Source organism: Gossypium arboreum, chromosome 1, assembly GCF_025698485.1.
Source record: "Gossypium arboreum isolate Shixiya-1 chromosome 1, ASM2569848v2, whole genome shotgun sequence".
NCBI lineage: Eukaryota > Viridiplantae > Streptophyta > Magnoliopsida > Malvales > Malvaceae > Gossypium > Gossypium arboreum.
Genome location: NC_069070.1, coordinates 108,463,464 through 108,479,868, shown reverse-complemented (window position 1 = coordinate 108,479,868; position 16,405 = coordinate 108,463,464). Strand labels below are relative to the sequence as shown.

Here is a 16,405-nt window from a genome sequence, read left to right as displayed (position 1 = left end):
AAATATAAATAGATAATTTTTTATTAAGTTTGGTGAAGCCCTTATATCTGTATTGGTATTATTGTTATATAGGTTGTCGTTATTTTCCTTCATTTTCTTTTAAATATAAATGTGTATATATACATAAGTAGTATGAAAGGACGCAGGTTCAATATTGTTGTTAGTGTAAAAGGACGCAAGTTCAAGTACGTTGAAGCACATTATCCTCCTATTTGATGTTACGCTCATATGAAAGGAAGTAAACAAAATAAATATAAATAATTAATGAAAATATATTTGTATTCTAAATATACAATAAAAGTTAAATGAGGAATTATAGAAATAAATATCATTTAATTAATTTTCTTCAAGTTCCCCATTATACCTAATTAGGGTATATATATTTTTGCAACAATATTTATATTGTGTAATAAGTTCATGGTTATCGGAAGCAATTAATATTTTGTTTGATTAGGACAATATCAATACCTGTTTGGTTAAATTATACCATATAAGTTTTAAATTTTTAAAAATTTGAAATTTAGTCCATATATTTTTATTTAAAAATCGTATTTTTAAGGGTTAAATCTTATTTATATTAAAATATTTTAGTAATTTTTTATTATTTTGAACCCCAAACTTCGAACCTTGAATCCTGAACCATAAACCATAAACTCTAAACTTTAAGCCTTGGACCCCAAGTTCTGTTAGTACAAATCTTTGGTGAAGAAAATCTCAAACACATGAACGAAACTCGAAGCGAAAAAGAAATAGGACAAGGCTTTAAGGCGTGTATCAAGCTACTATCTTTAAGGTTATATTCACCCCTGTCGAAACCATTTTTATTTTGAAAAAATAGGAGTCAACTTAAAAACGAAAATAGAGTCGCCACTGATCTTTTTTCAAAGTGTGACCAGATCACCTTGAGATTGATCATTTTAATAATACATTTTTGATTTATTAAAACAACAATTTGGTCTTCAAAACTAAAAAACGAGTCTGGGAGCCGGTTACGTGCGAGGAAGAGTTAGCATCCTCGTAACGCCCAAAATTGGTACCTAATTAATTAATTAATGAATGTCCTAACGTCGAAAATTTGAAAAGATTTTAAAATACGATCCTCTTATTTAAAAGAACACTTGAATAAATCAAATTGGATGCTAAGACTCTCTTATCTCGAAGAAATAAAATGTCACACCCAGTGAGTTATGATACGACATTTTAAATCCTCGAAACTAAGCTTGTCTTTTGATTTTTAAAACTCATGCACTTAAGTTTAAAAAAAATTCAATTATTTGGGTCAAATGAAAATTCGGAACCCTGTAAGTTAGGGTACAATTGCTCAAAATTCCAAACGTAGAATATTGCCTTTATTTCTAAAAATTCTTATCTCGAGATAATGAAACGTCATATCCAGTGAGTTAGGACACAACACTTCAAATTCCCGAGAATAAGCTTTTATTTGAAGCTTATATGTTTAGATTGGAGAAGGGTATTTGGTTATTTAGAGTCAACGAGGAAAATTGGAACCCAGTAAGTTAAGGTACAATCCTCTCGAAGATTCCAAATACCAAGTATTGCCTTATTATTTTTTAAAAGTTTTTTGGATTTGAGGAAAATTGATACAATATTAAAATGATGCATAAAAAACATTGATGAAAAACGGCAATATGAAAATATAGATAAATAGCTTATAGAACCCAAAATGGCAATAAACGCATCATATACAATATGTAAGAAGCTAACATCAACAATCAAAGACAAATGAATTAAAAGACATATATAACAATTTAAAAAACAAAGCAAGTTGAAATAGAATGTAAAAATAATTTAAAAATGATAATAAATGAATTTATAACATATAATGTGAGAAAAGAATTTAAAATCAACAAAATACAAAATGAATAAAAATAGGCGATATATCACAAAATTTAAAATAATATATATAAGTTTAAAATAAACAATATATGAAATAATTTGTAATGATATAAAATAAAACATTATATATATAAAACGATATAAAATGAATAATATATAAGATAATTTAAAGTAACAATATATAAAACTCAATCAAGATAGAACTATTTAAAATATGTAATATCAAAATAATAAAATAAAATTGCTTGAAATCAATACTACATAAAAAAATTGAAATAAGTAAATAAAATAAAAATTTGCAAAAGGGATGAAAATAAAATAAATCTTTATACGAATGATAAATAAATATCAAGCGAATAAATACTAAATATTAGCAAATTATTTTAATAGTATGATGATAATAATAATAGAAGTAACAATAATAAATACAATAATAATAATATAAAAATGTCCAATTAATCAATTAAATAATAAAGTAGCAAAATAACTAAAAAAAAGGACCGAATTGAATTTAAAACGAAAATTTGGGGCAAAATTAGAAATAAATAAAAGGAAAAGGATCGGATTGCATCGCGCAAACGAAATGGGGGACTGGGAAATTAAATATCCCTTCCCTCCAAAAAGCATCACCTTGCGTGGGGCCAAATTAAAACAGAAGGAAAATTATAAGGCCAAATTAGAAATAAATAGAACTTAATCGCAAAACTATAAAAAAACGGAAGGGCTAAATGCACAATTAGCCCTTCCGATTAAAAACACGAGGATCCTAGGTTAGAGCTGGTCGGGTCGAACGGGTCAAGGGCAAAACGATGCCGTTTTGACGTTTAAAGACCCAGGCCAAAACGACGTCGTTTTGACCCTCTATTTAAGTAAAATTTTCAACAAAAATTTCACTTTTGCACCTGTTTTAAAAAAAACCTTCAAAAATCCTCTCAACCCTCTCCTTCAGCTCCTATTTCGGTCAGAGGTCCGGCCATCTTCCGGCGTCGTTCGCTGCCGTGCACGGCGGCCGACGCTCAAAAGGTAAATATATATATTTTTTTATGTATTTGTATATATACATATATTTTTTAAGGAAAAATAAAGAAAAAAATAAATAAATAAAAAAAAAGAAAAACTAAAAAAACATAACCTACATTTTTTTTGTTTCTCTTTTCGATTTTGCTTTACTATTTGATTCTTTATTTGCGATTGAAATTGCTGTTTTCTTATTGATCTCTTAAAAAAGGGTCCATTTTACACTGTTGAGAATGGTTTTAAATAGCCTAAATTACAACTGTTTTTGAACTATTGCAGGTTGTGGGTGGCGTGGCAGACGTGGGCATTGACGTGGTGCGGACGTGGCATGGTGGAGCAGCACACAACGCGGAAGGGTGCGCGATGTGCGGCGCTTGGAGCTGACTTGCGGTGCAAAGGGTGTTTGGGGTTAGGGTTAGGTTTTGGTTGGGGTGATTAATTTGGGGTTTGGGCAATTGGGCCGAATTATTTTGTAATTTATTTTGGGCTTTTACTTATTAAGGCCCAGTCAAAATTGGGTATTTACAACCCCTATCTAACTTTGGTGTGCAAATGAGTTCCAAGTAAATTAACCTTGAGGATACAATGAAGCGAATGACTATTTGCATTTTGTACTGACGAGAATAACCCACTACACACTGAGTAATGTATGACAAGAAACTCAATTTCTATAAGAGATTTCTGGATTAATACTTTATAGAATAATCTAATAATATTAGAAAATGAAGGAAGGAAAGAAAGAATATTAGAATTTGTTGGTATGATTTCCAAATGGAATCTCATTCCTATTTATAGGAATTTTCATGTCTCTTCATAGAGACATCTTTCATCGATATGTGTCTTTCTGAATAAAAATGTCTTTAAAATAAACATGTAATTATTCATTTAATATTATAACTATTCAAATAATATAATTTAAATAGTTATAATTCTTTTCAAAAATCAAATAATATAATCTTTTGATTAATTACACCTATTCATTTATAGTTATTGGAACACTATAAATATTTGAAAATGTTCAACAATCTCCACCCATTTTCAAAATGTTTTAGATTTTGATATTCTTGGAAATCAATTTGCATAAATGAAGGTATCTTACGATTGAACCTTCACTTAGTGAAAACATGTTAAAGTTAATCGAAATTGCATGGTAGACTAAGCTTTGAACCAACTATTTCATTTGATTAACCGAACACATCTCACTCAATGATTTCAATATTAGTCAATGCATAGTATCTAGGGACACTATTATAGCGATGTGTCTGTGTCCTCTTTTCATGAGTGCTTTCAGAGCCAAGCCCTTGAGCTCCTAGAAGGTGCCACACTTCCACTCACATAGGTAGATCTCATCAAGAGTGTTCCCGTAATTATAACACTCTAATATATTTATATTATGGGTCTATTAAGAGTACATTATTCATCCTTCCCTTATCATTACGGTACCTAGCACTTTAATATTAGGATGGATTTATTTATAGTGCTAACAGTCACATACTAATGATGTATTTTGTTTCATTGAACTCAAGACTTGACATTATACTAAGTGTTGAGTCGAGTTTCCATCATGGGTAACTCTAATTAATGGCTTGAGTCTCATCCTTTTTGAGGTCCTTTTTACTACATCTCTAGCAAGACTTTTTGTCAAAGGATCCGTCAAAATTTCACATGACCTCACATAATTAATAGTGATCACTCCATCAGAGATTAATTGTTGGACATAACTATGTCTTAATCAAATATGTCTAGACTTTCTATTATATCCTTGGCTATATAGCCTCACTATCACAACAGATAGAAATAGGTGAAATTGGCTTATGCCATAAAGGTACATCATAAAGTAAATTTCTTAACCATTCTGCTTCTTTAGATGCAGCGGCTAATGCAATAAATTCTGCTGCCATGGTGGAATCAGTATTACATGTTTGTTTCTTGGAACCTTAAGAAATGACTCCTCCACCAAGAATGAAGATCCTTCCACTAGTAGATGCATGATCTTCCAAACTTGTAATCCAACTAGCATTCGAATTCCCTTCTAAAACTGGAGGATATCCATTATAACACAATCCATAGTTAATAGTTTTCTTTAAGTACTTACGTACTCTATTCAAAGCTTGCTAATGCAAACTACTTGGATTACTTGTGTACCTACTCAATTTTTCCCAACAGCATATGCAAGATCTGGTCTTGTACAAGTCATTATATACATAAGATAACCAATTAGACTTGCATATTTCAATTGATCAATTTTCTTACCAGCATTAGATACTAATTTTATTTGAAGATCCATGGGTGTAGATGATGGTATACAGTTAAAAAGATCAAACTTTTTACGCACATTTTTCAATGTAATGTGATTGTGATAAAGCTATAGTGCTTTCATATCGGGTTATTTTAATCCCAAGAATAGCATTTGCTACGCCCATATCCTTCATAGCAAAGTTGTTTGACAATAATTTCTTTCTGTTTTCTATTTGTTCTAAATTTGTGCCAAAAATGAGCATGTCATCTAAATATAAGTAAATTATAACACCTTTTCCATTTTCAAATTTGCTATATATGCACTTATTGGATTCATTTATTTTATAGCCATTAGCTAAAACAACATTGTCAAACTTTTGCTGCCATTGTTTTGGTGCTTGTTTAAGTCCATATAAAGATTTAACAAGCTTACATGCCTTATGCTCTTATCTTGGAACAACAAATCCTTCTAGTTGTTCCATGTACACTTCCTCTTCCAATTCACCATTTAAAAATGCAGTTTTAACATTCATTTGGTGAACAACCAAATTATATATAGAGGTAGGTGATATTAAGGGTCTAATTGTAGTAATTCTTGTTAGTGGAGCATAGGTATCAAAGTAATCAATACCTTATTTTTGTGTAAAACCTTTGGCTACCAACTTTACTTTAAACTTATCAATTGTTCCATCAACCTTCATTTTCTTTTTGAAGATCCATTTACAACTTATTGGCTTGGAACCTGGTGGAAGATCATCTAAGATCCAAGTTTGATTTCCCATTATTTAATCCATCTCATCATTTATTGCTTCTTTCCAAAAAGCAGAGTGTTAAGATTCCATTGCCTCTTCAAATGTAATAGGATCAGATTCTGTATTATAACAATAAGGTATCTTATTGCATATACTTTTACATTTTCCTTCTACAAGAAACATAATGAAATCTGGTCCAAAATCATTAACCTTTTTAATCCTCTTACTTCTTCTTAATTCTTGACAAGATTCATCATTATTATCAATTTGTTCCAATAGAATCTCTTTCGCATTTGAAGAATGAACCAATTGTTGTGGCTGTAATTGCCTTGATATAGAATTAAATCTATTTTCATCAAAAATAGCATTTCTTGATTCAATAACAATATTAATTGATATTGAATCATTTGGTTCAATTATCTTGAACCTATATGCCTTGCTATTATGTGCATATCCTATAAATATGCATTCAATTCCTCTTTCACCTAACTTTTTACGTTTAGGTGTTGGAACTTTGACAATAGCTCTACAACCTCAAACCTTCAAATAATTAAGGTTTGGTTTCCTTTTCTTCCATTGTTCATAAGGGGTTATTTTAATTTCATTATTAGAAACTCTATTCAATATATGACAAGCTGTTAGAACAGCTTCTCCCCAAAAATCTTGTCCAAGACCTGAATATGAAACATTGAATTTACCATTTTAGTCAAGACTCTATTTTTCCTTTCAGCTACACCATTTTGTTATGGTATGTAAGGGGCTGAAACTTGATGGACAATTCCAGTGGATTCAAAATAACTTGGATTATAGTATTATCCACCTCTATCCGATCTTAAGCACTTGATAAATGATTCACACTGAAGTTTAACTTCAGATTTATAAACTTTAAATTTATCAAGCGTTTCATCTTTTGAATGCAATAAATATACATAATAATATCTAGAACAATCATCAATAAAAGTAACAAAATATTCTTTCCACCTAATGTAGGAGTATTATGCATGTCACATAAATCACTATGTATCAAATCGAGCAAATTTGTTTTTCTTTTAACCTTAGGGAAATGGTTTCTTGTAATTTTAGTCAACATACATGTATTGCATTTTTTAGTATTATTATTAAAAACAGGAATTAAATCTAACTTATACATGTCATTCAATTTTCTATAATTCAAATGACCTGATCTATAATGCCATAAACAAAAAGATTCAACCATATAAGTAGAAATAGTATTTTTATTCTTATTAATAATATTTAGTTTGAACATAATCTTATACATATACCCTTTCCCTACAAAAATTCCTCCCTTAGACAAAATAAACTTACAAATAAACTTATTTGCCTCAAAAACAAGTTTAAAACCAAACTTATTCAACAAACTTCCAGACACTAAATTCTTTCTAACTTCTAGTACATAATATACATCATTTAAGGTTAAAACCTTTTCAGAAGTGAATTGTAGTTCAACAGATCCTTTGCCTTTGATTGCTGCTGTGGAAGAATTTCCCATGTACAAGACATTGTCATTTTCACATTGTGTGAACTTTGTGAACATGCTTTTGTCTTTGCACACATGTTTGGTTGCTCCGGTATCAATCCACCATGTATTATCATCTTATGCCATATTAATTTCAGATATCATTGCAACAAACTTTTCGTTATTATTAGCCTTAGAAGATGATTTCTTCTTTAAAAATCGACATTCGTTCTTGAAATGTCCCAACTTACCACAATGATAGCATGACCCTTTTTGTTTCTTTTTGAACTTAGGTGCTCTATCAGTCTGTTTGAACTTTCTCTTGAATGATTTAAAGGTATGTACTTCCTCCGTAGCATGCACCTTGGCATTTTCAAAATTTAGGTTCTGATCTTGCTTTCGATATTCTTCTTCAATACGAAGATGATTTGCCAAAGCCTCAAGAGACATTTCCTCTTTCTTATGGTTTAGACTTCTTTTAAAGTCTTTCCAAGATGGAAGAAGTTTGTCTATTATGGAGGATACAACAATCATTTTATCCATTTTCATATCATATTGCTTGAATTGATTCAACAATTTTTCTATATTACGAAATTGTTCCATAACAGAAAGACCATCAACCATTTGATAATTATTGAAACGACTGACAATAAATTTCTTACTTGTAACATCTTCGGTTATGTATCTTATCTCCAATTTGTCCCATAATTCTTTAGCGGTGACCTCGTTTTGGTAGGTATCGAACAAACCATCAGATAAACCATTCAATATGTGACCCATGCACATGTAATCAGCGTTGTCCCATTTTTGTCTTTCTCAGGTTGCAACAACAGATTCGTTTTTATTCTCTTCGGGTCTTGGAGTATCCAAAACATAAGCAATCTTCAAAGTTGATAATAAGAAGTGATCTTTTTCTGCCATCGTCAAAAATTGTCACAATCAAATCGATCAAGTTTGACAAAATTGGAAGCCAACTCCCTTAGTGTTCCACTTTCATGTGTTGCGGTAGTCATCATGAATTATAACATTAAAATTGTTAGTATAAATCTCCGGTAAGGAAAATCTCGAACACACGAATGGAACTCGAACAGAAAAAGAAATAGGACAAGGCTCCAAGGCGTGTATCAAGCCACTATCTTTAAGGTTATATTCATCCCCACCTATCTTCGATGTGCAAATGAGTTCTAAGCAAATTAACCTCGAGGATACAATGAAGCCAATGACTATTATCTTTTTGCACTGACGAGAATAACCCATTAAACACTGAGTAATGTATGACAAGAAACTCAATTTCTATAAAGGATTTCTGCAGTAATACTTTATAGAATAATCTAATAATATTAGAAAATGAAGGAAGGAAAAAAAGAATATTAGAATTTGTTGGTATGATTTCCAAATGAAATCTTATTCCTATTTATAGGAATTTTCATGTCTCTTCATAAAGACATCTTTCATCAATAGGTGTCTTTCTAAATAATAATGTCTTTAAAATAAACACATAATTATTTATTTAATATTATAACTATTCAAAATAATATAATTTAAATAGTTATAATTCTTTTCAAAAATCAAATAATATAATCTTTTGATTAATTACACCATTCATTTAAAGTTATTGGAACACTATAAATATTTGAAATTCAACATGTACAAGGTTTAAGATTTAGAGTTTGAGTCCGAATTCAAGGTTTTTAGATTCAAAATTTGAAATTGAGTTTAGGAGATAAAAAATTATCAAAATTATATGTTAATTATATGAAAAAAAGGACTGAAATATCATTAAATCATTAAAAAATCATAAATAATATGAATGGAAGAGTAGATTAAATAATTTCTCCATTTATATATATATATATCATGATGTATCTTAAAACAAATTTGTTAACTGCAGCGTGCCTAAAATTTTAGTTTCATACCTTAACTATATATATATATATATATAAAAAAAAAAAACTTCCTCTTCTTTCTCCTTTCGGTCTGAAAACCAGAAGCCTGATGCATTCTATCATGATACATACATACATGGCTAATCACCTCTTTTTCTTTTCCTGCAAGAAAAGCTAGCCTGTGCCCATGAACATTCATTAATAGTAGATGAGAGAAGGGCTGTTATAGTATGAGATTACACATGTGTTTAATGTGTAGTTAGTCATAGAACTCCGGGCAAGAAGCTCACGAATGTATTTGCGTTGGCACAAATGAAGTGTACCTTTCTCGGTTGATAATCCGACGATATGGTGTGATAATTCTAGTGCTGTTGCTGTTGCAGCTAACCCAGTTCTGCACTCTAAGTTCAAACATGTTGAACTTGATCTGTTTTTTTGTTCGAGAGAAGGTGGCTAGTGGCGAGTTGGTTGTCAGTGAAGTTCCCGCCTGTGACCAAGTAGCAGATGTTCTCACTAAGCCATTGTCTGTTTCAGCATTTACTCGGTTTCGTCATCTTCTTCAGGTTGTTCCAGTTGAGGAAGCTGGATGTGAATGTTATAGTATGAGATAACACATGTGTTTAATGTGTAGTTAGTTAGGAGGTTAAGCAGTTAGTGAGCTGGTAACAGCTTTCTCAAAAGGTTTCTCAAATGTATATATACGTGTACTTGGACACTATTCCATCATGCGATTTCAATAAAAAAAATTGAATACAATCATTTGCTATTTCTTGTATTTCTTAGTAAAAGAATCTGTTAGCTTACTAGGTTCCTATCAAGGGCAAAGACAAGTTAAAGAAAAAGTTTTTGAACCATATAAATGGGTTTTCAAATTTGAACTCTTTCTTTAACTTGCCCTAGCCTTTCCCTGCTAACTATATCAACCTCCGGCCTGCCTACATGCATTCTCATCAAACTTTTTCAACACCTTATTTGACAAAGTATTTCAGACAAAGGCAAAGGCAAGTTAAAGAAAAACTTGTCCCCTTCAATACAGTATATATATATATATATATATATATATATATATATATAGCAAGCTTCAAATTTTTCATTAACTTGCCTTTGCCTTTCTCTGAATCCTTGTGCTTACAATTGTATTCTATATACCTTTTGGATTTTGTTTTGCTATATATATATATATGCATGGTGATTGGTTGATACGAAACTAACCCGAAATTGTATATCTATATAACCAACAGTTTCTTCCTACTTCGATACGCGTTTAAGCCTTAAATTGATTTTATTTTAAATTAAAAATAAAATGATCAAATAAATTCCTGTAAAAGATGTCATACAAGAAGAAACCAGCGTGAAATAATGACGAAGCTTCACCTGTTTCAATCAAAAGGAAGGAAGGGTTTTGAAGAAAAGTTAAAAATAAAATTATTTTCCAGGTCAAGAAGAAGGAAAGGGACATAAAAAGAGGACGAAATTTCTATATTGTTTGATATATATGAAGGATAGAAGATAGATAGGAGTAAAGGGTAAAATTATAAATAAATTGGGTTAAAAAAATTAAAGATTTGTTGACTAGAATTTATATGCAAATTTCAATGGCGTATGTTTTTACGAATAGCATGCAGAAAGGAAATTAATGTAATTTTTCTGAGAAGATACATAGTAAAGAGGGGTCAATATTGGGTGAGTAAATCAGATTCAATGTTTAATAGACACGTTTTCCTTCCTCTCAATTTCGCCTTCTTTTGATTTTTTCTTCTTTCTTCCTCTCATCAGGACATCACTGCTACACATTATTAATTATACTTCTAAAATACTAAGTCCATGCCATGATAACGTAAGGGTAATACCAAAATGCAACTAAAAGAATTATCAAGTCCAATTATATTTAATGCACTCAAGGTCAAATACATCGCTAATAACGTTAAGAGCAATGCCTAAACAAACATCCACAACAGATACACAATAAGCACTAAAGCATTAAACTCCTATGGCACTAGGAGAACATCAAAATTAGACAAGCACAAAACCAGCAAACATTCAAATCATCAAATTTCAAACAAGTGCAGGCCCCAAAACTCCTAGATCGGCCAACCAGAATAGAATATCCAACCTCAGGCCATTCAGTTTCAAAGAACCACCATCCGCCTCCCCAGTATGAACTACACTTGTTATCTGCACCTTTCATGGTGTGAACAGTCACTAGAACCCACCTTCCATTTTAGTGATTATAACACTAAATAGGTTTTTTTTTTTAAAGCCTGACCAGAAAACAAAACCCAGATATATAACTAAATTAAAGGGAAAAAAAGTTAAAATTCACCAAAAGTTTCTCTTCTTAAATAAATACCAGTTCCCGTCTATTCTCTCTTTTAGAGTTTTGCTTGTCCTTCTTGGCACACAAAACCCTCTCTTTTTTTTCTCAAGTTTCTGTCATATTTTTATTAAAAAACCACACCCTAATTAGGGCACCCTTAATAAAGCATTCTTTAAAGTAATGTCTTTGTTTCTACTTTAGAGACTTACTTCCCAACCATTATCTGTTCTTAGAATATGATTAAAAAAATGTAAACTAGAAACATCAAATCATGGTATTAATCTGAAACGGACATCATATATATATACAATTTCTAAGATCGTTGTTTTGCTGCAATCATTAATATTGTATATGTTCTAAAAGCTGCGGAGATCAGGGAATACAGTCAGATTATCAACACAAGGTTTTTTGTTGGTATGCAAGTCTAGATAAAAGTATTCAAGTCAATTGATTGACTGGTTCTTACATACTAAAATATAGACTTGTAGTTTTGTTTTTAGAATTCAGAACAAGGTTAGGTTTGAAAAAGTATGCTAAAAGATCCTTCAATAAAAGAATGAGGCAGACTATCTTCCTCCTATAACACAATTACAAAAAGAATTTAGTGCATTGATTATATTGGATCATGGTTGTTCAAATGGATTGAGTTAATGGAGAAGCACTCGTTTCATATAATATAAATCTATGCATATATAATTGGAAAAGAACAATAAAGTGCTCTCTGATAAGCAGTTACTAAGAGACAAAAAGAAATAAGTGTCCCCCACGTTATTATATAGTTACAGCTTTGGACATTTTATGAATTGAAAAACAAACTTTCATCTCATCGGCTGCTATGTAATCTTTTACAGGCTCTGGCTAGTATTTTCTAGCTCACTTTATGTACCCCTGTCTGCAGCCCTCAACTTCTTTCCTGAGACTAGAAGTTTTCATAAAGTTTTCGCTCTCACTCCGCTGAATCAGATTTTTTTAGGATTTATTACTTTACTTGTTTCTTTTTTCTTCTCTTTCCTCTCTTCGTTTCGGCTTTTTTCTTACTTGAACTAAACTTCTTAAGCTCATTGTCTGCTCTATCGTTTCCTTCGATGATAGACTTCCTCGAACAGTTCTGCAACTTATGCGGAACATGACACAAGAAGCACTTTATTAGCTTTTTCTCGCTTTCAGCTTCCTTAGCTTCAACAGGCTTGAACCAAGTACCAAGGACTTACTAACCGGGTTTTTTTTTAAGCGCGGATTTCTTCAAATATTTCTTTAACATGTGTGGACCGTCGTAGAGAAAAAATTTCAATTTGTCCCTTTTCCTCTTGGATTTTTTCTTTCTAACTCGTGGTTTTCCATTACCACAATTGTAACTGTTGCCATTGCCATCGTCATTGTTTTCATTGTGATCATTTTCACATTCGCCCCTTCTTTCGAATTTGGAAGGCTAAAGTTTATCTTTTCCTAAATCAAGTTTAACTACGGATTCCGCTACTTCTAACAACTTTTGGATACCTTTTTATTCCACCTCCTGACTAACTTATGGCTTCCATTCTTTCTAAGCAACAATCAATATTTTTTTCTCGGTCACACTTAAAACTTGGAGCATGAGTTAGATCTAATCTTTCTTGACTTTCTTGTTGGTGTCTCTATGTGGCGAGCTAGGCTGACTGATGGATTGGGTCTTTTAACCGGGTGATCTGCAAGGCAAAGAAAATTAAAAAGCATCGGACTTTGTGCTTCAAGATGCCTTTCGATGGTCAAGTTAGTGTTGTAGCAAGAGGGAAAGCCAGATATAAGATGATAATGGTGAAACAGAATAGAGATTATACCTGAATTAGTATCTATAGTAGATCTTCAGCTGCCTGTTTGTGCCCAGATCTACTGGTTGGCCTGTTGTGATGTCTCATATTTCATGGAGCTGTTCTAAGCATTTATTAGACCTTAATTGGATATTGGTGTATGTAGGTGTAGGTATAACATGGATTATTGAACAGAAGGAAAGGAACCAAAGTCCAAAGATAAGAATGAGAGAAGGGCGAAGACAAGTTAGAGAAAGAAATTGAAGGCAATAAAAATAATAGTAATAATGCTGCTGCTTGGATTTGAATTAGAGAACAAATTCCAGCAAATATCTAAAGTAGATTGAGATTGATAAGGATTGACTTCGAAGTTTGTCTAACTTGCCATGCGCTTCTCTAATGCTTTCCTTGGCTTCTGGGTTTCTTTTATTAATCTCTCTTCTTCTTTGGGTTTTGGCTGTGAGGCAATTTATAAGAGAGGAAAACGCTGTTAAACACGGAGCCTACACGGTTTAGGAAAATGAATAGAAGGAATTTGGGGGAGAGTGCTGAAATGGTGCATGGGATGGGATGCTACGCGGTTCATTCCTGGAATCTCAACTAACACCACATAGGCTAGACCACTCACCTCTAACCCACAACAAACCCCTTGTTTCTTATATAGAAGAAGCACAACTCGTACAATCAAAATCCTAAGCTGCCACGTGAGCTATGCTTGCAGAACCATCTCCAGACAATAGATCACTAAGGTAGACATGGAGGCTTTAAAATGAGAGTCTGGGGACATGGGTGAAGGGAAGGGAGAAAGAAACGCAACGAGAGAAAGAGGGAACAAAACCAAAGAAAAAAAATGATAGTGAAAAAATTGGTTAAATTTTGCCATTAGTCCTTGTACTTTTATTTGGTATAATCTCTATTATGTGAATTTAATCTCTATACTTTTATTTGGTCATTTTTACTCCTTTTACTTTCTGAAATTTAAAATTTCAGTCATCACCAAGCAATAATTGTTAAATTCATTAAGTAAAGTTCTGTTATTTCTAAAATTTAATTTGCCAAATATATTGTGATACATATAATGTCATGCCAGCTTATTATTTTCATATATTACTCACTAAAAATTCAATTAATGTATTAACGACAGTATTTGTGTCAAGACTGAAATTTCAAATTTCAAAAATATAAGGACTTAAAATGATCTAATTGGAGAAAATGGACTAAATATATAATTGTAAGTATAGTACATGACTAGTAATTGAATTTTAACCAAACAAATTTAATTACTAGACTAAAATTTTAAATTTTGAAAAGTACGAAACTAAAATTGACCAATTCAAAAATATAAAGACTAAAATTGATCAAATTAAAATACAAGGATCAAATCTACAACTTTTACAAATTACAATGACTAATAGGAGACTTTATCTGAAAGAATTTATGTATTTAGAAATATTTTTTAGATTCATCTCCGACCAAATAGAAAAAAAAGTAATATTATTTAAATAATTGTTTTATTTAATTTTAAATTATATATTAAAATTGGTTTTAAAATATTGACCAATGGACCAGAAAAGGCCCATTTCTAAACAAAATTACGGAAATGAGCCAATTTTTTCAAAAATAAATAGGAATGACCTGTTTTTAAAAAAATGCGCTGAGCTGGCGTCGTTTTCAGGGAAAAAGTAGAAAAGTGCGTCCAGCTCAAAGCTTTTTCCCTGATGACATATAAAACACGCTGACATAGAAGCGTTTTATTAAAAAGCGTTCACGTGGGCGCGCTTTTGCTTGTGTTTTCCTAGTGCCAATTAGGATTTTTAATTTTTAATTATTTAGGGTTAATGTTAGGATTAGGGTTTATTAAATTAATGTTTATGGTTTTTTTATTTTTTAAGTGTTTAAGTTTAGGGTTTTATTTATTTATTAGGGTTTAGCGGTTCTGAAAAAAATAGTTTTGAGGGGATAGGTTTTGAAGAAATAATTTTGACGATATGGGTTGAGTTTTTTAGAGAAAAAATGCTCTAAGTAGGATGGATAGTCAGCAAAAGTATTGAAAATACTTCCAACTGGACGCCTTTTTTAGTATTGCTGCTTTTGAGAAAATAAATTTGATAAGATGATTCTGAAAAAATATCTTGAGATTTTCGAGATGAGGTTTGTGGAAAATGCCTCGAATAGTAGGGGCTAAAGTTTGTAGATGAAAAACGCTCCAAGCAGCACTGTCAGCAAAAGTACTGAAAACGTTTTCAGCTGGATACTTTTTTCAAGACTGCTTTTAATAGTGCGTCATGCTTGGAGCGTTTTTCTTCTACAAATTTCAACCCCCACTATCTGGGGCATTTTACAGAAAGGAGTGGGATGCATTCCCTTAGGCTATAAATAACCCATATTTTAGCCTTTGATGGCATAAGTTGGAGCAATAGAAATTGAAGAAGTTCAGAAGAATAGAAGTTGGGGTTTAAGGTATAAGTTGATTTTTCATGTTAATATTTATATGAAGCATTATATTTATTGCATAATGTTTTATTTTTTGTGTTAATATTTCGTGTTTTGAATTTCTTTCGGCAGATAAATTTGTTGGAAATGAGTGGACGAATTAATACTATTATTTATTACAAGAACAGCGTGACCTTTTTATCAGAGAACACGACACGACTGACTTTTAACTAGAACATAGAGTTGACAGAACTTCATAAAAGAATTAGGCAAAAAATCTTTGGATCTATTACAATGTGAGTTTCATCTATTAAGTATCGATTTTGTGTTTCGGTTGATCCGGTGAGATATGACTTATTTGTTATTAAAGGTTCTTGAGGCTTAGAGGCGATGGTGCAGAAGCACCTTGAAAGTAGATCACCATTTCTTGAGTTATATGTGGAATTTTCAAAACTGGATGAAGGACTTGCGACTTCAACATCTCTTCCTATCCGAGAGGTGAAAACGATTGAAAATGTCGATAGTACAACCACTCTGTTAGAAAGTTCCCATTATGATATCCCGGGATCATCAATGGGAGGACACTCATCCCTTTCAGCCTTAGATTTCAATCGTAGGAGGCAGAACATCGAACCATCAGGTTT

General features: G+C 31.5%; 1 long non-coding RNA gene across 1 annotated transcript; it reads right to left on the bottom strand.

Moving 5' to 3' along the window:
* Positions 1-12,209: 12,209 nt before the first annotated feature.
* Positions 12,210-14,221, bottom strand: LOC128294136 (uncharacterized). Its single transcript, XR_008284404.1, has 2 exons — positions 13,359-14,221; positions 12,210-13,276 (listed from the first exon to the last, which is right to left on the bottom strand). It is a non-coding gene; the product is annotated as an uncharacterized LOC128294136 (long non-coding RNA).
* Between the last annotated feature and the right edge of the window lie 2,184 nt (positions 14,222-16,405).